Source organism: Biomphalaria glabrata, chromosome 1 (assembly GCF_947242115.1).
Source record: "Biomphalaria glabrata chromosome 1, xgBioGlab47.1, whole genome shotgun sequence".
Taxonomy (NCBI): Eukaryota; Metazoa; Mollusca; class Gastropoda; family Planorbidae; genus Biomphalaria; species Biomphalaria glabrata.
This window is the reverse complement of record NC_074711.1, coordinates 38,212,264-38,236,327: the sequence shown is the minus strand read 5'-3', so window position 1 is coordinate 38,236,327 and position 24,064 is coordinate 38,212,264. Positions and strand designations below refer to the sequence as shown.

The window sequence follows — 24,064 nt, the reverse complement described above, 5'->3', positions numbered from 1 at the left end:
GCCATATTGTATTACTAATTGAAAAATAAAGAGGTAATGGTATCGTTTGAATCATAAGTTATCAACTAAGTATTGTCTAGAAAATTAGAGCATGGGGAAGTCATCAATCTTTTTCTCGGGAGTTAATTCCCCTTGATTTGATTTGTAGTAGCCAATAATTTCAGACATTGTAAATTTCGACTTATAAAATCATCGCATTTTCTGGTTCAAATGTCCACCTGTTGAACGCAGATTGTTTCTTTAAATAATACTTTATTTGTTGGTTAATAAATGTGTTTCTTTTTGTTGGTTAGGTTTCATTTGAAATGAAAAAAAAAATATTTCATTTTTGTTCTCGTCAGCTTAAGTCCTAAGCTTAATTCGTGAACTCAACTTAGCAGCAAGCAATGAAAGAAGAGCGAGGGGGGGGGGGGTAAAGGGCTAGTCCAGCATTCAATAGCGTAGCAAGAAAAAATCAATTCATCGATTGACATGTCAATAGTTTATCTGCTTGTGCTCACTCAGGCGTAGCTGACGGCCAGATCACACTGCAATCAGTACCCGCCATGTCCCCTTTCCCTACAACTCTGTTGTCAGTGGTTCCAAACCCTTTATCTCACCGTTACGCTTTTTATTTCTCCTTTCTTTCTTTCTTTTTTTTTTCTTCTTCTGTTATTCTAATTCATTCATTCAAGAGCTTTTCAGAAGTAGAATCTATATAATTTTATATAAAGAAGAAGCAAGCAGAACTCCGAAAACACCTCGCAGAGAAATTAGATTTTTATGTGGCTGGAATGTTCTATCTAGAAGTAAGTTTTAAACATAGCTTGAACATAAATTTAAAATACATTGTTTTTTTTTAAATGTCTTATACAGTTTTATCTTCGGTTCTTGTTTATGTAGTTTTGTGTTTGAACACATAATTGGTCAGTGTCCTGTTCACGATTGGACACAGTGTCCTGCTCATGACTGCACATATTGTCCTGCTTCATAACTGGACACACTGTCCTGCTCATGATTTGAAATAGTGTCCTGCTCATCATAAAACATTTTATCCTGCTTACGATTGGACATAAGGTCGTACTCATGATTGGACATAAGGTCGTGCTCATGATTGGACATAAGGACGTACTCATGATTGGATATAGTGTCCAGAGAGTCGAGATATTTTCTTGACAATTGAAGTCCATAAAACATGAGAAACATGGGCGTACCACCACTTTACCTTCGCCATCTTTGTTTGGTGTAGGCCTACTTAACGAGAGATGAATGAGCGAAGTCTTTTAGCTCCAATCATGAGAAAGGTCACTTCGTCCCTCTCCGACTCGGGATGGGCAGCTCACGCGCATACACACACACACACACACACACATCCCGTTTCTTTCAGAATGTAAGGATACGAACCCAGTACTCTCTAGGGTGGGGCTGAGCAGTGGAAGGACACACGAGTGAAATATTAAATTGCAGCATTAATTCGAAGAAACAGTTTGAGGTCAACTTGACACAAAAATGTACTACTGCTTATGATATTTGATAAATGGGTTTCTTTCTTTTTACAAAATTATTTTATCATCATAAGAAAACAAAGTCGTTCCAAATGTTTCCGATTCCAAAGAGTTGGGCGAAAGGCCATCAAAAGATTCATTATATTACAAGAAGACATGGTTTCTAGATCTCAATTTATGTGACATTTCTTTTTTGTATAAGCAATAAAAACATTCTTTTGGAAACAAAAGAGTGTTTGTGTCTGTTTGTCTTTGCTATCGGTGTCTTGTATCTCTTTTGTGATGGTAAAATCACAAAATCCTGACCCCAAAGGGTGATTTCTTATTTCTAGAATCTTTTTAGCTTTTTTATGGATGTTTGTCTCAAACAGCTGCCCAAATGGGGTTTGTTTTTTGCCAATGACTTTACCAGCAGCATTTAGGATTTTATGAAGTTTATTTTTATTTTTAATGCTCAGATTGCCATAGCAGGCAGTGATATTAAAACTTCAAATATTACAGATGTTAGCGTGATAAAACATAGCCAAGGCATTTTCGCTAACATTAAACGAGGACAGTTTCCTTAGTGATTGTAATCTTTGCTGCACCTTTTTACTGATATAATCAGTATTTGCAGCAAAATTTAGTTTATTGTCTAGGATAGTACCAAGGTATTTAAAAGTTTGCACTTTTTTAATAAGTCTCTCCAGCTACAGAAATAATATCATTTTCTATCTTTTCCCTAAGAAAATCGATTATCATTTCTTTGTTTCTTTCTTACATTTAATAATAACAAAAAGTATCTCTACAGTATTTCTCAATGTGTTCTTCCCCTTTGATGAGATTTTTATTTATTTATTTATTTCAAAGTCGTCAAACGTTTTCTTGTGGTTAGTTTGATGTTACTATTTTTTGCGTATTTTTTTTTTTAGCTTACAAAATAAACTAAGCATGGTGACAAATCTTGAAACTTACAGACTGAATGAACTAGTTTGTAGACCCCAAAATAGGCTCGTCTCTTCTTTAAATACATTTTCGAACCAAAACTTCTATTAGTGGAAATGGAATTTTAAAAAATTCTAATTAGCTTCCCTACTTATATACTCTTCAATGTAGAAACTCGGAGCTGCGAAATGCCAATGTATAAATAAGCTTCCTGTTTACACTTCTCTTGCGACTATGACGCGCTCACCACGTGATAGTAGAAAACAAGGCGTAAGCCTGGGGTAGGAACTAAGATTGTTATATTAATCATTGTTCTCTACATACTAGGTACATTGGTTATTAGTTAGTGTTAGAATATACACCCGTAATGAAGCCAGACGGTAATGATCTGGAGACTGTAATATCAAAAGCAAGTTGCAGGACAATGAAAGACGCTCCTAACTTCATGTAACATTAGTGTGATTGTGTGTGTTGGGGGGGGTGGGGGTATACATTTATGTCTGGCCAAAAATGGCAGCGTGCGGCACGCGTTTCGGCCTTAAATTGATATTACTATTTTATGTGGCACGCTATCAAGCAAATACGATGAGAGAAAAAACTTTTTGTTATACTTCTCTATCTCTTTCTCTATCTTCAAATCATTCTCTCTCTCTCTCTCTCTCTCTCTCTCTCTCTCTCTCTCTCTCTCTCTCTATATCTATCTATCTCTCTCTCTCTCTCTCTTCTCAATATATATATATTTCTCTGAGAAATTCACTGTTTTTAAAGTGTTGTGTTGATACATCGCCTAATTTGTTATTATTTAATTTATCTACTTAAACGTCAAAATTTGTTGTTTTTTTCCTAATAAAAATTTGAACCTTAGACACGAATATAGTCATAACAGAAGGTCAGGGACATTTACGGCTCAATGACGGTAGCCTATATCGTCTAGTTGGATCGAAAAGTTTACAAGGCGAAAAGGGGGGGGGGGGAGGAATATATAAAAAAAACTCATTAATCAACAAAACTCATTAATATCCGATTCCCAAAAAGATCGATGCTTTCCTTTTTTTCCCTCTCTCCATTATGTAACAAAAGCTTTAATACTAAGGGAAAACACGCTGAAAATGCCCATCATTCACGAATCGATTTCATGCGAATTATCGATACCGCCAACTTATGTGGCTGACTTCCTACGTTTGATAGCAGTTTGATACATCGACTGGCAGGATCGATTTCTTGGCGAGGATAACGAATTCATTGATATATCAATGAGTACTTGTGTTTGGGCAGACGTCCACCTTGAAAATGTTCTCTTGGTAGTTCGTCACAAGCGCGCTTGTCACCTCGGATTTGGGCGGATTTAGTCACAGGTTTGTCGCTGGCTCTGATCGGATAGATTGGATTGGGTTGGCTCTTGTCGGTTTCCTTAAGACTAAGTATGATGCTATGTTAGATGTCTTATAGTTAGGCCGTATTTGGCCAGGTTTAGTCAGTTTAGTTCGGATAGGTCGCTCTTTCGGGTATTAATTCAGGGCAGGTATGGTTGATTTAATTACGATTCAGAAAATATTTCGGTTGATTTAGATGGTTTGGAATTCAATTTGGCTGGCTTTGATTAGTTAGTGGTTTAGTTTGGTCTGATTGCTTCCTCATCGTGCGCCGTACGTTTGCTGTGGCTGCCTCTTCATGGTTAATGGCGGTACATTATAGGATGCAGGAATACGGAGGAATCTCTCATCATTGAGACTACTATTGCGATGACTTAACCTGTGGTAGCTACAACAAACTGTTTGGGTCCAAGACAATGGACAACTAGATGGTCTGCTGGGATTGCTTTTTGTGACGTCTAGGATGTATGGTGATGAATCGCTTCCAGCTCTCTTTTGGTTGAATATAAGGTCTTCGTTTTTCTACATGATTGTACCTTTTTATCTTTGCGTTATGGGGAGATACACATTCCTTATTCCATGAACTTATTCGGTGAAGGAGGCGCGGTAGCTGAGCGGTAAAGAGCTTGGCGTCCGAACAGGGGTACCGGGTTCGAATCCTGGTGAAGACTGGGATTTTTAGTCTAGGGATCGTTGTCCACCCAGCTCTAATGGGTACCTGATATTTGTTGGGGAAAGTAAAGACGGTGGGTCGCTGTACTGGCCACATGACATCCTCGTTAGCCGTGGGCCACAGAAACAGATGACCTTTACTTCATCTCCCTTTATAGATTGCAAGGTCTGAAAAGGGAACTTACTTTTATTCAATGAACTTATTCCTTGAATTGTTTCTTTTATTTTCCATCTTACTCTGATGTTACTTCTACAATGGGTGCGTTGAGCTCATCACTCACTAACTAATAACCCGAACATTCGTTCCTCTTCTAGACAGCTTATTGATTCTGATTGGTGGCCTGCTTGTACCAAGAAGGAAAAACAGGATGTCCTCCTCAACTGTTGCGAGTGACCGTGGATTAGCCTCCTCATTAGTCCGCTATATTAATACCTTTGGTCATGACACTTAGACAAATGTGTTGTACTTATTTTACGCGCCATGCTAAGTTACGATTCTAGAAATAATACCCGTTCAATGTCGCCTATTTGGCACTCAAGGATACAAAAATCTGCAGGCCACGCGTTACCCTCGTAAACCGTTGGCCTCGGAACTTGGTGAGGTGAATTAAACTTCCCGCGACCTGAAACTTTTGTTTACTTGGTAAACATTTCCTATGTGATGGGTAGCCTGTAGTTTGTCAACTCTTCAATATCGTACTCACACTTTCTATTTCTCGTATGTGTGTGTGTGTGTGTGTTTTGTCTATTGAGCGGATGGAGTGTGTGTGGGAGGGGAAAATGCGATGCAAAAATATATCAATGACTTCATGAAGTCCAGGAATAGGAAGTCCTGAAAGTCCTGGTTCAAGTCCGCTCTCTTTCAGCTCCCCTGTGGCTTTCACGACGTTATTTTACTCCCAAAAAAAAGTCAAATAATAATGTCATGGCGCTTTATTTCTTAACCAGAAGTTGATCGAGTTAGCAAACACACAAAAAATAACCGGACTGTCCAGCTAAAGATCACTAAGAAACAACAATGTGGTTGTCCAAAAAAAAAAAAGGCATGACCTTTGACCCAACAATTAGGTTTTTGTTTTATTTACAACATGAAGTCCTTTTTTTTTCTCTTTACCATCACATTTTAAATGAACAAGACCAGGCCTCAGCCTGAAGATGAAAAAAAAGAAGAAATATTGGATTAAATAAACAGTAAGCTACTCAAATGTTTCATCTCTCTTATTAGTTAAGATCATTTTTATTAAAGTCTTTAACAGATAGTAGGCGCTATACTGTCCAGGGTGTCCGAAAAATAATACTGCCCAGGGTGTCCACAGAAACAAATTTGCCAAGTCTTCTTCAAAAATAATAATACTACCTAGTGTGTCCACATACCTGGCACTGTTGAAACTCCAAGCACTAACTCAACTTTGTTATCTGTACTGACCGGTTCAATGACATTCTCTGGACTGTCCATCAACCGAGAAGATATGAGGGCAGAGTGAACTCGACTACGATCTCTTCAGAAATATCTCCTGCGAGCAAGAGAATTGTAACTTACAGTGGAGTATTTTTTGTCACCTTTTATTTTTGTCAGGTATTAGTTAAGGTATTCTGTGCAACCCCCCCCCCCCCAACCCATAACCTGTCTCACACACACACACACACTTTTACGTTTCTCACAGTTGTGAGGATGATATTATAAAACTAGTGTTTAGAGTTTTTGAAAAAAAAAATTGTTATGATACGAAAAGGTTAAGGAGGATTTGGATCTGGCAGGGGAGAGGAACAATGTCTCAAAAGTTGAAAGCACAGATTTTCTCTTTATCACGAACTGCCATGTTCCTTTTGTCCATGTAGTGCGGAATCTTGGAGTTTTCTTCGACTCAACACTATCTTTCGACCCACACATAAATCAGCTCTGCAAAGGTCTTTATCTGCAGCTGCGCAGATTAGGCCAGATCCGACCATATTTAACAACGGAGTCAACAAAAACGCTAGCTGTGGCATTCATACTCTCCCGCCTTGACTACTGCAACGCCGTGCTAGCAGGTATACCTGATGACAAAATAGCCAAGCTGCAACGTATACAGAACAACGCCGCTCGAATAGTCCTTAAAAAAACTAGACAAGATTCTGCTACTACGCTCTTGCGCACGCTCCATTGGCTTCCCGTGAAAGCGAGAATCGATTACAAGGTCGCCACACTTTGTCATCAGTGTATATATAACAATGAGATGCCCTTGTACCTTAGCGAACTGATTACTCCATATGTCCCCCAGAGAACCCTGCGCTCAATGGACTCAACGCTTTTAGTAGTGCCACGTTTCTCCCTCAAAAGCTACGGTCTGCGTGCTTTTTCAGTTCACGGACCAAAGGTTTGGAACTCACTCCCCATTGATCTCAGACAGACAACATGCTATACCACTTTTAAGAGGAACATTAAGACCTACTTGTTTAAGACTTTTTTAGATTAACTGTTATTTTAGCAGTTGTGTTTATGTTTGTAATGTTTTTACAGCGCCTTGAGCCTACATTTTGTTTGTTAACAGCGCTTTATAAATAAAATTATTATTATTATTATTAAATTATTATTATTATTATTAAAAGAACCAACGAGATATGGCAAAGAAATAGAGCTACAAAAGAGAGAGACAAAGAGAGAGAGAGAGAGACAAAGAGAGAGAGAGAGACAAAGAGAGAGACAAAGAGAAAGAGAGAGAGACAAAGAGAGAGAGAGAAAGAGAAAGAGAGAAACAAAGAGAGAGAGACAAAAAGAGAGAGAGAGAGACAAAGAGAGTGAGACAAAAAGAGAGAGAAAAACAAAGCGAATGTGTGGAAGGTAAGAGAAACAGAATATTTGGAAAAACATTATTTTTTTTAGAACAACACAAACAACATCTTTGAGGAATTTCCCTCCTAAAGTCTGTACTGGTGGGTGGATAGAGTTTTGATGGTCCCAGCGATATCTCTTAGTTCGAACCTTATTCCTAGTGATTTTCTTCTGAGCTTTTTGTGTGGCGTAGTGGTTTTTAGCGGTCACCGAAAAGCCGCTCTTAGTTACTGTGGTCTGCCCCATTGGAATCTCTGAAACTAGAAAAGATATTTTAAATCCGAAATCATGATCTTTTAGATGTTCTAAAGTTTTGATGCGAAGGCTACGTTTTTGATTTCTAAAAGTAAAACGTTAAATTTTTTAAATGAACTAGCTGGATATGTCCCGCGGACTGCGTGACTTAGTTTGGGTATCATTTTTCAAATATATATTTTGCCACGAAAATGAAATGTGAAAGTTTGTTTACCAGTTTATCCGACATATTGATATCAAATTTAAATTACCGCGCAGACGGGTTTACCCAATTTGTTAAAAAGTTGCGTTCTTGTAAACAAATAAATTTAGGTTGTTGTTTTTAATTTTATTTTAGGGCCTTCCGGTTGTGGGAGGGACAATAAACATACACTACGGACTCCGCCATGATCAAAGGAACATTTCTGCCAAGTTTTATCAGGATTGGTCAAACGGTTTGGATTTCTATGCGGGACAAACATACATGCACACATACATACTCCTTACATTCTACTTTATATATTAGATTATGTAAGTACTTTTTTCATAAGTATACACCATTTTTACAACTATTCACCATTAGTAGTAAAAAACAACAACACGCAGACATGAAACTATCTCGCGAGTAAATTGGATATATTATACTATGAGCTTTGTCATTTTCTAAAGGAAATTTTAAAAAATATTTTTGTTATCTTATCTTCTTCTTATCTTATATGATACAGACGTTACTTCAAAAAAAAGATGATTACGTCCTACGCGTCACAGGTCAGAACGACGTGGTAACGAGCTATTGGTCTAAACTGCCCACAGGTAGTGACGTTGCAGATCAGTGTTGAGGTCTTCTATAACGACTGGTCTCGGTGAGACTCAAAATGCAGTCGTGAGAAAACTAAATTAGAATAGAAGCGTCTAAACGATTAGTCCAACTCAACCTTTATCAGTAGAAGATTTGTATTTTTGTAAATGGAGGATTTGAAAGAATTACTTTGGTTACCAATGCTCTAAAAACTTTGAAACGACACAGCTGCTTTAACCAAGTTCATCCTAGTTAACCCCTACTGTTAGGTTCACCTGTAAATTTTTTTTTCAAGGAGCAGGAGTTGATGTATTTCTTAGACATTTTTTTTCTCTCCAGCGTGTAGTGTTCACACGTTGAGGTGTTTACAGTTTTATGTTACCTCGGGCCCGGTCGTCTGCTCACATCCAATGTTGTCTGTTTTCACTCTTACCGTCTGTCAATGTGCGCGCTCTGGTCAGGTAAATCTTTCAGTGCTGGGCGGATACATGCCGCAGAACAAGGCGGACCTGGGGTGAGTCCCTGGAGCTATTAGATAGATCATTCCCTTGACGTGCAAATGTACTGAATATTTTCTTTTGTTCAGTCACGTGACTTGAGGAGGTAGATACTGTGTACCCGTCTGACTATATATAGATCGCTATTATTATTGTGTTGCCAAGTTCTAAATCCGAGTTCTATAGTGATAGAAATTTGCTCGAGTTACTTTGTAGCAGCCATAAAGATTTGTCGATCTTATCTGGAAATGCTAATTGTGATGTCTATCTAGACACACATGTTGATGGACTGTTTAGTTCTCTTTACTTCCGTTGTAGGTGTGGGATGGTGGAAGGATAACTAACATGTGCGTTAGGGTTAGGGTTAGATGATGTGGCGGCCCGAAGTTTGACTTGGGTTGATTGTCAGTCTTCTGCTATGTGGTCAGCTGGCTTGTTAATTCGCTGGACAACAGCGATCATTTTTTTAGAAGGAATGTCAATTCTTCTGTCTATATTCTGAGAGAGAGAGAGAGAGAGAGAGAAGTGATAAAAAGAGAGAGATTGATAGAGAGAAAGAGAGAAAGGGGACAGGTGGGATGAAAAAAAATTTGAGTCTGTTATATTTTAATCAGTCAATGTCTAATTGTTCATTGATGAAATAGTTGTTGTGTTTACAACTGTAAGAGCGCGCTAATTTCACTTTGACTTGGAATAATCTACTCACTCTTCAGAACTTTCCAACTTCTATTTCCAAGTCACATTGCGTGTTCTGGAAAAAAACAAAAACAAAAGTGATTGGTTAGTTCCGTGACCACTCAGAAGGTTAAATGATGAAGGCCATTGACGAAGGTGAGAGGTCAGACTGAGAAAGTACGTGACTGTGTCGACTGACGCCCACAATTAGTTGACCCGCGCATTGATCTTGAAGAACTTTTTGTTTGTCTGGAGACTGAACAAACAGCTCACTTTTGAATTGAGTCTGCTGTAGCATGGAGAAGTGGAATGAGGTCAAACTTTGGTCTCTATGACCGAGACCATTCGTTATGGAAGGCCTCAACACTGGCTTGCAACGTCACAACCTTTGGGCAGTCGAGACCAATAACTCGTTGCTACAGACCTGTAACGTCACAACCTTTGGGCAGTCGAGACCAATAACTCGTTGCTACAGACCTGTAACGTGGCAACCTTTGGGCAGTCGAGACCAATAACTCGTTGCTACAGACCTGTAACGTCGCAACCTTTGGGCAGTCGAGACCAATAACTCGTTGCTACAGACCTGTAACGTGGCAACCTTTGGGCAGTCGAGACCAATAACTCCTTGCTACAGACCTGTAACGTGGCAACATGCTATTGGTCTCCTTTGCCCACAGGTGGCGACATTGCAGGTCAGTGTTGAGGCCTTCTATGACGATTGGACTCGTTATGACCATATAGTATTAGCAATAGTCTTGTATCATTTATTCTCCTTTCTTAACTCTGTATACATGGGGGTGCTACTAACACCTAGAATGCTTTACATTGACCGTGCTATTTGGTTTTCATGTCATATAAATCTATAATATATAGGTTAGTACGGCTGGTCGTTTTCTGTTCAACCTCCCGTCCCTTCCTGTATTTCACTTTCATGAAAAGCTGCTGAAGTAAAGTTTATGTTGTTTTGAATGGCTTTCTGGATCATTCCTGGCTATAACATTATCATTCAGAGCCACAAAGTTATACAAATGTGTTTTACCATTTCAAAAAATAAAATCGTTCTCGCATGTACATAAGAGGGGAAAAAAAGAGAAAAAAAAAGGCGGGGAGAAAAAACAGACCAAAAAAAAAGACCTTCAGACAAATTATACTTATTTATGTCGTCTTTTTTTTTTTCATGCCTTGCTATTAACGAGAGAGAGAGAGAGAGAAAGAGAGAGACAGAGAAAGATATAATACGTGAATGTGGTAGTGAGAGAGCTAAAATGAGAGATAAAAAAAGAGATAGAGAGTTAGACAGAGAGTTAGGGAGAAAGACAGGTAGGAATAAGAAAGATAGAAATAAGGGAAGAAAGAGACATTAGAGAACGAAGATAGTCTGAAAGAGAGAGAGAGATAGGCAGACAATGCGCGATAAACAGAAAGATAGGACCAAAAAGAAAAAGAGATAAACTGAGGGAGAAAGAGAGAAATAGACTGTTAGAACTGAGGGAGAAAGAGAGAAATAGACTGTTAGAACTGAGGGAGAAAGAGAGAAATAGACTAAGTTAGAACTGATGAGAAAAAAAGAAGAGAGGAAGAGATGACGGAACTTCTTTCGTAATTTCCACGGATCCATTCTGAGTTTTAAAAAAACCCCGCAGTGTTCCAAACGTGTCTACCGGGCCACTTCCCTAAAGCTGTCTAATCTCTTGCTAGGCCATTTCGCTTCCAATCTCTTTCTTGTACGATCTTCCCCCGACGTAGGCCATTTGAACCACTCTGAGATGTCCCTATGGAGATGACGTCACGTTAACTACGGCCCCGGTCACATCAAGGGAGCTCAGCGGTGTCTGAATTTCATCCCCAGCACTGCTAGTTTCTGAGGAGGACGTTTGGAATACAAGGAAGTGGAGAGAGAGAGAGACAGAGAGAGAGGGAGAGAGACAGAGAGAGACATGAAATGTCAATAGTGTGATTGCTCATTTCATTAGTTAAATATTTCTTTCCTTGTTGTCGTTTTTAACTAACGGTCATCTTTCAAATTACATAGATAGATAGATAGATAGATAGATAGATAGATAGATAGATAGACAGATAGACAGATAGACAGATAGACAGACAGACAGACAGACAGACAGGCAGGCAGGCAGAGACAGACAGGCAGGCAGACAGACAGACAAATAGACAGACAGACAGATAGATACATAGATAGATACATAGATAGATATTACGTTGGGTAGATAGTCGGCCTAGTAATTAATTGGAAATATGGATAGTATTTGTAGAATTTGTGTATGTTCATAGATATGTGGATCGATGGATTGCTAGAATGATTGATTATTTATCGAAATTAAAAAAAAAAAGAAATTTAAACTATTCTGCAGTGATTTGTTTGATCCTTTTTAATGTTAAGCAATAATAAAATATTGAAAGGCAGAAACTCCTGGAATAACTAACTCATGAATACCTACCCTTTTTGTGATCTACAAACAGCTTTTGTTACAATCAGTTTTATTGTCAAAAATCTTTAGATTGTAGCATTGGGTTTGATAATACTGATAGTACTATTAACACTAATTGTACACTTGTATTCACCTTATTTATAGAGGTGTGTTGTCTTGAGTTTGTAAGAATGGGAAGCATGCTAACCAGATTCACGTGGAGCCGTATATTTGTATAGACTAGACTGCAACCAATCTTTAGTTTCCCCAATACTTATACATCCTATTTATTTGTGTAAATTCCTGGTCGATGCTTCTAGCTTACTCTGAATCTTTGCAACTCTCAACAATTGCTCCTGGCACAAAATGTAACATTCGAACCTTCGCGTGCTGTCCCCCCCTCCTGTCTCTGTCATGCTTTGAGTAAATTTGGCGCAACAGATGGAATTTCGTCTGTGTGCACGAAAGCTCGAAGCAAGTTCTGATTGGTAGAAATATCTTTTAGCACATTCCTTTCACTGCAGAGGAGACTCCGGGGATAGAGGGGGGAGGGAGGCTCGCTGAATATATTGTGTAATGGGGGAAATGGAGCGGAGGGGGGGGTCTAGTGGACTGAAGAGATTAAAGAAGAATTGAGATGAGGTTAAAAGAGAGTTGTGCTTCCGATAGAGATGTGTAAAATGTTGACACTGGCTGTGTTGTGCGAATCCAACTGTCCATTGTTGGTGTGTATTCTCCTTTGTCACACAGACTTACATAAAGCTAGAACTTCTCTTTTGTAAAGAAACTAAGAGTGACGTAGTGGCAGAGTGCTGAAGCGCTTGGCTTCCAAACCGAGTGGTCTCGAGTTCAAATTTCGATGAATCTGGGGATTCTCAATTTGTAGGACGCCCCTGAGTCCACCCAACTCTAATGGGTACCTGACATTAGTTTAGAAAGTAAATGCGGTTGGTCGTTGTGCTGGCCACATGACACACCAGTTAACCAAGGTCTATATAAACAGATGACCTTTACATCACGTGTCCTATAGATCTTATAGCTTTCAATGTCAGCGTACAAACAGGCACAATACATTTGAACAATGTCTCCCAACTTCGTTAGAATTGTCTGTTATTCAAGATTCACACGTTATTTCAGGTCTGACTATCCTAAGCAGGGCTCTTCTTATATACACTGAGTCAATCCTTTTCAAAATTACATCAGCCAATAGACACACACACACACACTCCATAATATCAAGTTATTGAGTGTGCGAATGGAAATAGGGGTGAGCAATCTATGCACATCTAAACAACGTTGTGACATTTTCCATTTTAATATTTCAATGAAAGGTCTCTACTTCTATTGGTTCAGTTTGTAGATAATCCCTTTTTATAAATAAAAAAATAACAGATGAAGTAACTAAGTAACTCGTCAAGCATTGAAGATTTATCATTAATCTGTGAATGGCCTTGGCACTTTGTATGACCTACAGCGTTTATATATCCTGAGTGAAATGGATGCATTAGTCTATCTTGCGACTGGGTCGAAACACAAATTGCTTTAAATGCCTTAGTTAGAATATATAGTAGTGTAAAGAAGCCGTGAGGGTGCCTGCTGTAGGTCCGTCTATTACCAATGTATTTGTCTTCTTTAAGGTCGTGAGTAGACTGCAATAAATCCACTCACTTCAAGTCTTTCCTCCACTCCACGCTAGCGTCCACAACTCGTGGCTCTGTTCAATGTATCTGGGTCCTCCACCCCCCTCCGGCCGCGAATGACTAGACACCAGGAGTTGGTAACATCCTGAATCAATGAGACAAAAGCAGAGATTAATGACGACAAACGCCCAGGACTTTGGCAAGATTTTTTTTTAACATTGTTTCATGTTGTTGACACCTTTTTGTGTTCTTGTATTGTTTCATTGCATTCTTTCTTTCCTCCGACTTTTTCTTTTGTCTAACATTCTTTCCTTTATTAGACTCTTTCTTCAGTCTATTTTTGTTCCATAGACCATTTCTACAGTCTAAATGTCTTTCTTTCCTTGGACTATTTCATTCGTCTAACATTTGTTTCTTTCATAATGGTATTTCTTTCTTTTAACTTTCTATCCTTTGACTTCTTCTTTCGTCTAATACCGAATCTTTCTTAGACTATTTCTTTTTGTGTAACTTTCTTTCCATAGACCTTTTCTTTCGTTTCACATTCTTTCTTTACATCTACTACTCCTTTCGCCTCTACATAGTCTATACTTTCTTCCTGTACAGTTGCAACATCCTATCTTTACACATTTTATTAGTTTACAATTTATTCCACAATTTTTACTTATATTTTTTTTTCTTTTGTATCTTTTGTTTTCCTAGTAAAATAGTTAGTGGTCTGCTTCACTTCCTCCTGCCTGGCATCTAATTCTCTCTCTCTTACCTTTTCTTTAATGGCACGTAAGATTCTAAATCATGAGTGACCTAATTGCAGACCGTTTGATAAAACTAATGAAGTCTTAGATTTGATTCGAGATTTTTACGACGATTATATTCGCCAAAGTGAAGTTAAATAATAAAAGGAACTATATGTTTATAAGATAGTGTATATTTTGAATGTGCACTAGATCCGTCTGTTGGACATAGGGAAGAACACTTTTTACTGTTCATTTAGTTTGACAGTGTATCAGTAAATGTACGTATACATTTATGACACTATTGTAGGAATGCTATTCTTATTGAATGTATTAGTTATATTGAGTTTTATTCAGTACAGGTACGATGTGTATATGCACAGTGTAAACCTGAGTCGGTACTACATCTATTTAATGGGCATGAGCATTTAAAGTGAACAGGTTTATGGTTTTAACAATTAAAGTTGGAAATTTAATTTTTAAAAATTGAATTGGGTGCATTGGGCCAACTCCCATTAATAATTACAAATGTACATAACAAGTTTTGTCTAGGCTCTAGATTACTCTAGAACATAAGAAGTTAGACCAAAAGTGAGTTTAGATGGTAACTACACGAGTAACTACCCTTTGTGCTTGCTTGGCAGAAAATGTCACAAGACGGTTTCAGGTTACCTTCAGACTCATCTCTAGTGTAGCGTCTGGGAAGTCGCGTCCGCATGCAGATCAGGAACTTGATGGAGTGATGGAGAGGGAACCAAATACTTTCTCCTCCTCCCTTCCCTTTTTTTTCCAGTTCACACACCTCCCTGCTCAGATAACCTGACCTTGAAACGCCTGTAGTATTCAGCAAGCTGGACGGAGTGATGACTATCTGACTCTCAAACTTCTGTCAGGACATAAGAAAGAAAAGCAAGAGTGAATGTCCATTTAGAACTTTTGACTTCTGGTATCTCTTGAGGTATTTAGAGCTTTGACCTCCGAATCATCTCTATCACGGGTTCTTCTCAATTCAATGTCTGGCATTAATTAGAAACTATACTTAATCTTGCTGATGTGAGAGACGCAATGATACGCATTAATGTAATATCATTTTTTTAAATTTTTTTTTGAGCGATTAGACTTTTGATTTAATTTGGTGATATTTTTGGAATTTTATAATAATAATAAGCTGTCTAAAATTACAATACACCTAGTCGTTATATCAACAGAGGGGATAATGACAACTGACCTGGCAGACATATTCGAAGCTTTATGCATTCCTAAGAGGATCCTTATTACCTGTCAAAGGGCAGTCCTGCTGCAGACCTGCCACATCATCAGAACATTTCTCAGTGGACACTGGTAAAGGGAGACTACACTGAAATTTGTTTTCCTTTTCACGAAGCTCGGCAGTGCCTGAGATAGAAAATTAACTCATTTCCATAATAATAATATAGCAAAATATTGAGGAGTGCAGAATTACTCGTGGTTACGCAAACCCACTAGTGATCTACATGTTTTACCACATCTAACACAAACAAAACGTCTGCCGATTTAACGTCACGCATTATACCTGACAGCATAAGAACAAATACGTGGAACTGCGTTCTTGAAGGACGTTTTGGCGCCGCCGTTTTGGCGACGCCGTTTTGGCCCCGCCGTTTTGGCGCGAAGGTCGTTTTGGCGCCAGCCGTTTTGGCGACGGGACGTTTTGGCGCGATATACATTATGTACGTTTATTGTATTATTTCTTTTAAAAGAATTATTCATATCTATGTTTTGCATGAGTGTTTTTCACGTACTAAATGTAAATGTGTGTTTGTGTTTCACATCATTTTCTTTAATAAACATTTTGGCTTGTGTATGTGTGTTTATTAAGAGGCACACTTTTATTTTCAAAAAGTTTTTTTAAGATATTACTTTAAAATTAAAAAAAAAAAAAAAAAAAATGAAACGATGATAGACTAAAAATTGATGCAATTATTTGGTTACATTAACATTGTTTTATTTAATGACTGTATGGTATGTAGACTTTGGGCCGCTCTCGGAATTAAAGATTAAGGATTATAAATTCGCACCTAGGGATGTCAAGTGGAGTGCTAGAAACAGATTATCGTCTTATGCGTGAGAGAGGGGAGGGGTGGAGGAAAGAGTATATACAAGGAGTGAAATGTGAGCAGAAGAGAGGGGGCGGGATAGGTGTCACATGTAATGACCATTCCCAAGGAGATGATCGCCAGACGCATGACGCCAACGACCAGTGCTCGGTGCTGGTCTTGTCTTCATTTGTTTAACTCTACCTGTGTCAATGCAAGATGTGTCACCCAAATCACCCCTACCCAATTTCTCAAAATATCTTTTCAAAGTATCTTAGTGTCGTGAATTTGTTTCTATCTATTTTCGCCCATAGTGTTTGTTTACACTTGTGGATTCACGTTAGAGTTCGTACTGGCCACATTCCGAGTCTTGATCTTTACTATGTGTGGAGTTATTGTCGTCATTCAGCGTAATAGAGCTTTAGATGTTTTGTTATATTACAGTGTGACACTTAGCTAATTCGTATATTACACTAATGTCAAATAAAAAACTAAATCTTTTGGAAAGAAATCCAAAAATGTCATCCAGTGCGATTAGCAGAACTCACATATAGCATGTCATAACCATTCAGGAATCTGACTTATTATAGGCCTATATTCATGAAATAAGCAAAACCTTTATAATTAAAAAAAAAAAATTCGCTGAACGGTGTTAGAATTCATACTATTCATACAATATTATGGTAGAGTGAAATAAACATTATTATAAAAGTTACGTGCTTATTAAATTATCGTCAAATGATATCTCGCGCCAAAACGTCCCGTCGCCAAAACGGCTCGCGCCAAAACGTCCCGTCGCCAAAACGGCGGGGCCAAAACGGCGTCGCCAAAACGGCGGCGCCAAAACGTCACGTACCGAACTACACTATATGCTAGGTGTGTATTGTTTTTTTTTATTAACTGTCCTAGTAAGCTCTGATACGATCATAATAGTTTGAAGTTGTTGTTTGTAAAGAATTGTTGATCCGGTAGGGTGTGAAGCGGTTGCATAGTTGAACTGTGTTGATAAAGTGAATGAATGCTGTTATCTACAACACGTCAGATTAGAGCGATTAGGATGTAAATATTTGTGCCAACTGGTTTAAGATTTCAGCTCGTGATGGGTCCAGTAGTTTTTATATGATATTGTAGACTTAAGATAATTTTATGCTGTTCCTATCATCCGCCCTGTACTCTGAACTGATCCTTTCTTCTTGTTTTGATTTATTTATCAGGTAAGTAGTATCATTTTAATCGGACGGTATATCTACTCAGTTACAGTGGCGGATGGGTAATTTATTATTGGGTGATGCGGGATGGATGGCAGAGTAGCAAACACCGTTTGGCTACCTAGCAAGGGGGTTCAGTTTCAATTCCGACTCGAGCTGAGTTGTGTTTGCTGAGTACCTGAGGACACCTTAAACGTAGTAAAGTTCCCCTTTCAAACCTTGTGATCTATAGGGCAGAGGATGTTAAGGTCATCTGTTTCTTTAACGAGCAGGGTGTCATGTGGCCAGCACAACGACCAACCACCTTTACTTTCCCCAACTAAAGTCAGGTATCCATTAGAGTTGGGTGGGCTTAGGAGCACCCCGAAAATCCCGAAATTCAAAATCCCAGTCTTAACCGAGATTCGAACCCAGGACCTCAGGTTCGGAAGCCAAGCGATTAGCCACTCAGCCACCGTGCTACCTTGAAGACACCTTGGAAGCCAAATACTCCCCCCCCCCTCGGGCGAGTTTACAATTAAAGAGTCATCATGCAGCAGTGAACAAGCTACAGCATAAAAGAGTTATTAGACAAAAGTATGTTTTAGTTGAGGTAACAAGAGAGTCACTTCTAAATGTCAGCTTGAATTAAAGTATCTACTCATGTCTGTGTCATGGCGACAGAATTTAGTTGTTTTGCTTTCCTCTATCGCTAGCGCGTTTTGACCAACGTGTATCTCTGTCGGATATATCTTGGGAGACATCTGAATAAGTCTAATCCCATGCGAGTACAATAAACTATTGACGTTTCATCTGAACAATTAATACGACAGTTTGAGATGTCAACAGCTTACACATTGAACAATGAAATAGTTGTGCCTTGAAGCTTTTGATACAAAGCAATTCTCCATATGAAAAAAATAATACGAGAAATAATAACTTTAGACGTCAATATCATGTTCGTCTCTACTTCCATCTATATTTACCTTTTATGCTACTAACTACTACAAAGGCTAATGATCATGTCTACGTGTGCTAACTATAGCGTTCAATTCTTAGGTATAATGTCGAAAATGAGGGTTTGATGTAGAAGGATGTTTTCAAAAGTAGTCACAGCATTTTACACAAAAACTATTTTTAGAGTTCGTCATAATTTGTTTAAAACAATGTTGTGAAGCACGTATTGCTAAAAGAGTCAACTAGAAGAGAAACAAAATCTTTGCGCCGTTTTACTTTCAGTCAAAACTTTAGTTCATTTTGTATTATTTACAACCCTTTTGAAATAAACGTTGGCGTGATTTCAAACTCTACACCACGTGAAATAAGACCTTCTATTTACATATGATCCCGGGTTCGAACCCTACCCGTCGTCCTGCTGTAGATTTGCACTAGAATGTTTCATATATTTTAGGAAACATTTTTTTTTAAATAAAGGCTACACGTCTGTATAAAGTTGTTTGATTTCCTGATCATTACACCTGTTTTTTTAAAGAACTTTTTTTTTTTGTATCTTTTTTTTTTTGTACTGTAGCATTGTAGTCTGCATCCTTTAACCAATCATTATGCACCCAAGTTGTTATGATCAGCATACAATACATCACTACATCAACAACTACTTCCGGCATGTCTACATTTTATAGGTCCAAATATTTACGTCCCTATCTGTTCAACCTGGGCCTATGTCCACAATATAGAGCGATAAAAAAAAACAACACATTTTCTGGTCGCAAATTTGTCGAAAGTTCGCACCCTGTCCATTCCCCATCTTTTTAAACTACACCAAAAGTCAAGCCTACTTTGTAATAGTGAATATTTTTTGTCCAATCTCTCTCTCTCTTTGTAGCATTTTACATCTCGAAAGGCGAATTTTGCAACTTCTTGTGTGACTAAAGAGACCAATCCTTGAAACGCAGCTGCGGTCACTGGTTGGGCATTTGTAATCAACAAGGGCTGTTTCACTTCACCCTTCTTACTACTACTGTTATGTATGGCATCTGCAATCAAGGACCCTTTCTTTATGATCGCTCTTCACGTGAATCTATCCAGTGCCACTTTTTCCCAACTGTTAGTGTCGATTTTGAAGAGCTTCATGTCGCGTTTGCATACATCAGTAGAACGTAAAAGTGGACGACCAGCGACTCTCCAGCCTTCTGTTAGATCGCCATACAGAATGCCTTGTGGAAGTCGACCTTCTGACATTCTAAGAATGTGACCAAGCCAGCCAAGGCGTCTGCTGCTGATAACAGCGCGGATGACCTGGCACCCTGCTCTTCGCAACACTTCCTGATTGGTTATTTTATGTTGCCACCTTATTTTAAAGATCCGCCTTAGGCATCAGAGGTGGAAGGTAAGCACTCTGTTATACGAAAGTGAAACATGGTCAACCTACTCATGACATGAAAAAAAAAAGCTAAATATCTTCCACCTCGGATGTAATATTTCTTTGCGTTGGTATAAATTAGCTATTCAGTTTTTTTTTTGTTTCGTAACATTTACATGGTTGGCGTCCTTTCATTTCTTAATTAGTCTCACGAAATAGAACTTCTTGGTATTGTTCCTTTTTAATAATAGTCTACGTATTGATTATGCGTCCTTACTGGTATCCTTAATATTATTAAGGCGGCCGCTGCAGCTTTCTCCAGCTCCACTCTGGTTGCTCTACATCGATACTCATCCAAAGAACATCGATGTGTCTATGTGTTGAAGAAACATTGAGTGTCGCCATGATGGCGATGTCATAAAAAAAATTATAAAAAGTCAAGGACTGTATCACATCAATAACTAAAAACACTAAGTCTGACGGTCTGAGGCTATTGTATACCCTAAAACCAATTCTCAATATATGTATAACAAATCTAATTTTTAGCTAGTGCTTACAAGATGTGTGTTTTTTTTTTAACTATACTTTCATCGCCAGAGTTATTTCGGGCATATTTTATCTATGCTACTTTGTCTACGACTAAACGAATTGTTCGCTCAAGCGAGAATACCCTACGTTAAGTATCTTGAGGTATCAATTTGACCGAGAAGTCGGCTTACAAGGGACCTCTAAGTATCTGCCGATGGAGTACCGCGGTACAGTTTATTTCCCACGAGAGCCGACTTGACATTTCCCTGAGACCAGAACAACCTCCTGGGAGAGGCCACCACGCTTGGCGACATGGTTTATCCATAATAACTCAAGTAACTCCAAACGCTAACCCAAGAATATCATTCATTTGGCAAAGGTGGGCAGGGAGTCGTGAGCTGAGAAAATTAATGTAGAATTGGGTGGGAGGGGGGGTGTCGACTAACTGCAGCCAGGTCATTAAGTACTTTTTATATACTTGTATGTCTTGTGGGATCAATAATAACAGAACTGTTTAGTGTTTAGGCACATTTTCTTTAAGTGATGTAGCGGTTTGCCTTTCTAAAGGGAGACGAATGTTGTATTAACGAGGATGCCCCAACTATGAGCAACTCAATGTGACTAACTTAGGTCCACATTCGCGTATAAGTTCGGAGGCAGTTAATGACGTAGCAAAACATTTTTTATTTTGATGCTTTTAAAGTGTCTCGCTTGGATCATACAAACACCTATGTCCTAAACAAAGTGAAATGAATTGTAGACTTCTAGGGATAAAGGAACTATATATGAATGTGTTTTACGATATCTCAATATCTTTGTTATACAAATTGAGTATTGTCTTCTTTTATTTTTTTTACAATCTCGCTATTCGGCTTGTTAATTCTTGACCAGCAAAAACAAAAACAAAAAAGACTGGGCAGACACGGTTCTCAAAAACGGCTTTAACGATTTTTCTAGAAATTTGACAGTTAATGTATATTTTTTGGGAAAAGAATTGCTAGCTAATTGGCCACACAGGTAAAACTTTTGTTTGACCTTAATGATGTTTTAAAATATAATAATCTTTAAAATTTCTTTTGGTCTGGATGTCTAGACACTAGATATCTTGAGCACACTTACGTCAGCGGGTCATCTCTCAAGTCTCCAATAGAGAGTTCAAGAAATAGATAGATACTTTTGGAAACCTTTTGCGCAGCGTCTTGTGGACCTATAGCTATATCATTAGAATGTTTTTAGACTTTGAGTAGATTTGTACATTGCACTTCACCAGGATGGGGAGAAAAACTTAAATCTATCATTCAGTAGTTATTAAGAGCAAAATAATCGCTTTTACAAGAAGTCATTAGTTCATAAGAAGGAATTGTCTTTTAATAAAATTTAAAAAAAAAACTTTTTGTAGCTTGTTTTTTTGTTGTAGTCAACCACTAGCCGCAACAAGAGTTTTAATTGTAAGTAGGCGTATATATTTAATAAGATATCTGCCTCAATTTTAATTGTAAGTAGGCGGTTATATCTAATAAGATATCTGCCTCAATCTCCAGATCATCTTGTGTATGTAGATACAAACTGTCGTGACTCCCCCCCCTCCCCCACCTTAACAATCCACACTTGATATTATTCAAATAGCTTTATCACGCTGAAGGCGATGTCAACATCAAATGACAGAAACCTGGCCAAAGCCGCGACGTTCCAGTGTCTTATCGAGCCAAGACTTCATCCAAAGCAATGAAATTTCAAATGATCTTTTAATTGTAGAATTAAAAAAAAGATTTTAATATTATCCGACCAAATAGAAATTGTTTCATTGAATTACATTTTAGAACCTGTAATAGGTTTAAAGTAAAAACAAAAGCTGTATTGAAATGAATCGCTAATGAGAATTTGGCTCGCTGTTCTAGAAAATGAGAGTGAAAGTCTGGCAAGACTTCATATGGAGAGCAAGTGAAATTGAAAGCTAATTGGTGCATTTTTTAGAGCTTCAGTAACAATATCACTGAATATACAATATATATATATATATATATGTTGACGTTCTCTCTCGTTCTCTCTCTTTCTCTCTTTTTTTTTCTCTCTCTCTCTTTCTATCTCTCTTTTTTCTCTTTCTTTTTCTTTCTTTCTCTCTCTTTCTTTCTTTCCTTCTTTCCCTCTCTCTTCCCCTCTCTTTCTATCTCTTTCCCCCTCTTTCTCTCTTTTTTTCTCTCTCGCTCCTTCTCTCTCTTTCTTTCTCTGTCTCTCTCTCGCTTCTTAGAAATATTTTCTTTAACTTAGGAACAACATCTTTAAAAATGTTCACTACCGTTCTCTAACTCTCTATTTGACATTTCATTGCCTCTCTCTAACTCTCTATTTGACATTTCATTGCCTCTCTCTAACTCTCTATTTGACATTTCACTAGCTCTCTCTAACTCTCTATTTGACATTTCATTGCCTCTCTCTAACTCTCTATTTGACATTTCATTGCCTCTCTCTAACTCTCTATTTGACATTTCATTGCCTCTCTCTAACTCTCTATTTGACATTTCATTGCCTCTCTCTAACTCTCTATTTGACATTTCATTGTCTCTCTCTAACTCTCTATTTGACATTTCACTGCCTCTCTCTAACTCTCTATTTGACATTTCATTGCCTCTCTCTAACTCTCTATTTGACATTTCACTGCCTCTCTCTAACTCTCTATTTGACATTTCACTGCCTCTCTCTAACTCTCTATTTGACATTTCATTGCCTCTCTCTAACTCTCTATTTGACATTTCACTAGCTCTCTCTAACTCTCTATTTGACTGTCACTACCTGGTTTTGGCTGTAGGCGTAGCGGCGTGGGTGCGTCCGTGGGTTGTAGGTACCTCTTCTGGTACGGCTATAGTACTCCTCTTAGCGATGTGCTTTATTAGGCGCACTAGATTTGCAAGTGCGCAACATTACTAGTATACTAAGGTCTCCAACGACAACATTTAGAATTACTGATGAACACACTGGTAGCAGACGTAAAGTTTATTATATATATGATAAATTACAGAAAATACTGGCGACTTCAGCCGTCACAAAATATACACCAATAAATACTGGCTATTCGTGCCATGTGGAATAAGTAATCACATCAATGAAATGTTCAAAATATAAGTCCGAAGAAAACTCTCAAGTTAACATTAAATCAATATCATTAAGGTACATATTACAGACAGAGAAAATCGTACATCCACTCTCTGCTGGAGTTCTTCACTAACTAACTTTTGACCCTTATTTCAGAGTCCTTTAACTTATTCACATAACCTCGTGCTTGCCCGCACGGAATATTACAATAGGTGACTGAGTGTCACTTCATGTCACAGAGGTTCTAAAACTGGACTGTGACATACGCCCCACACTCCAAAAAGATTTTTGACCAAAAATCTTTGACAAGTATATTTTACATCAATATCACTGTACAAATATGTATGGTTTAGTCCATTATTCTATCAAGTGCTGTAAGTTCACTTCAATTGCTCATATCATCTTATATAATCTTAGTAGTTATGTATAACATCATATAAATTACTGAGTCCAAAAAAAATCATTTATATACTTAATTCACTGAGAGCAAAATCACTGAAATGTAACATTAATTGTAATGAAAAGTACCTCCATCAAGTGTTTACAAACTTTATGTATACATTTGTACTGAAAAAAAATTTGTACAAACAATCACAT

General features: G+C 38.0%; 1 protein-coding gene across 2 annotated transcripts in view; it reads left to right on the top strand.

The window, feature by feature from the left end:
* The first annotated feature begins 410 nt into the window (after nucleotides 1-410).
* Nucleotides 411-24,064, top strand: part of LOC106061995 (5-hydroxytryptamine receptor 1-like) — a 63,980-nt gene continuing 40,326 nt past the window's right edge. Inside the window, exon 1 of one of the 2 annotated variants that reach the window (XM_056035406.1) lies at nucleotides 411-788. The gene's annotated coding sequence lies outside the window, so the exon portion shown is untranslated. The remainder of the gene's footprint in view (nucleotides 789-24,064) is intronic. The other variant, XM_013220249.2, reaches the window with a different exon arrangement.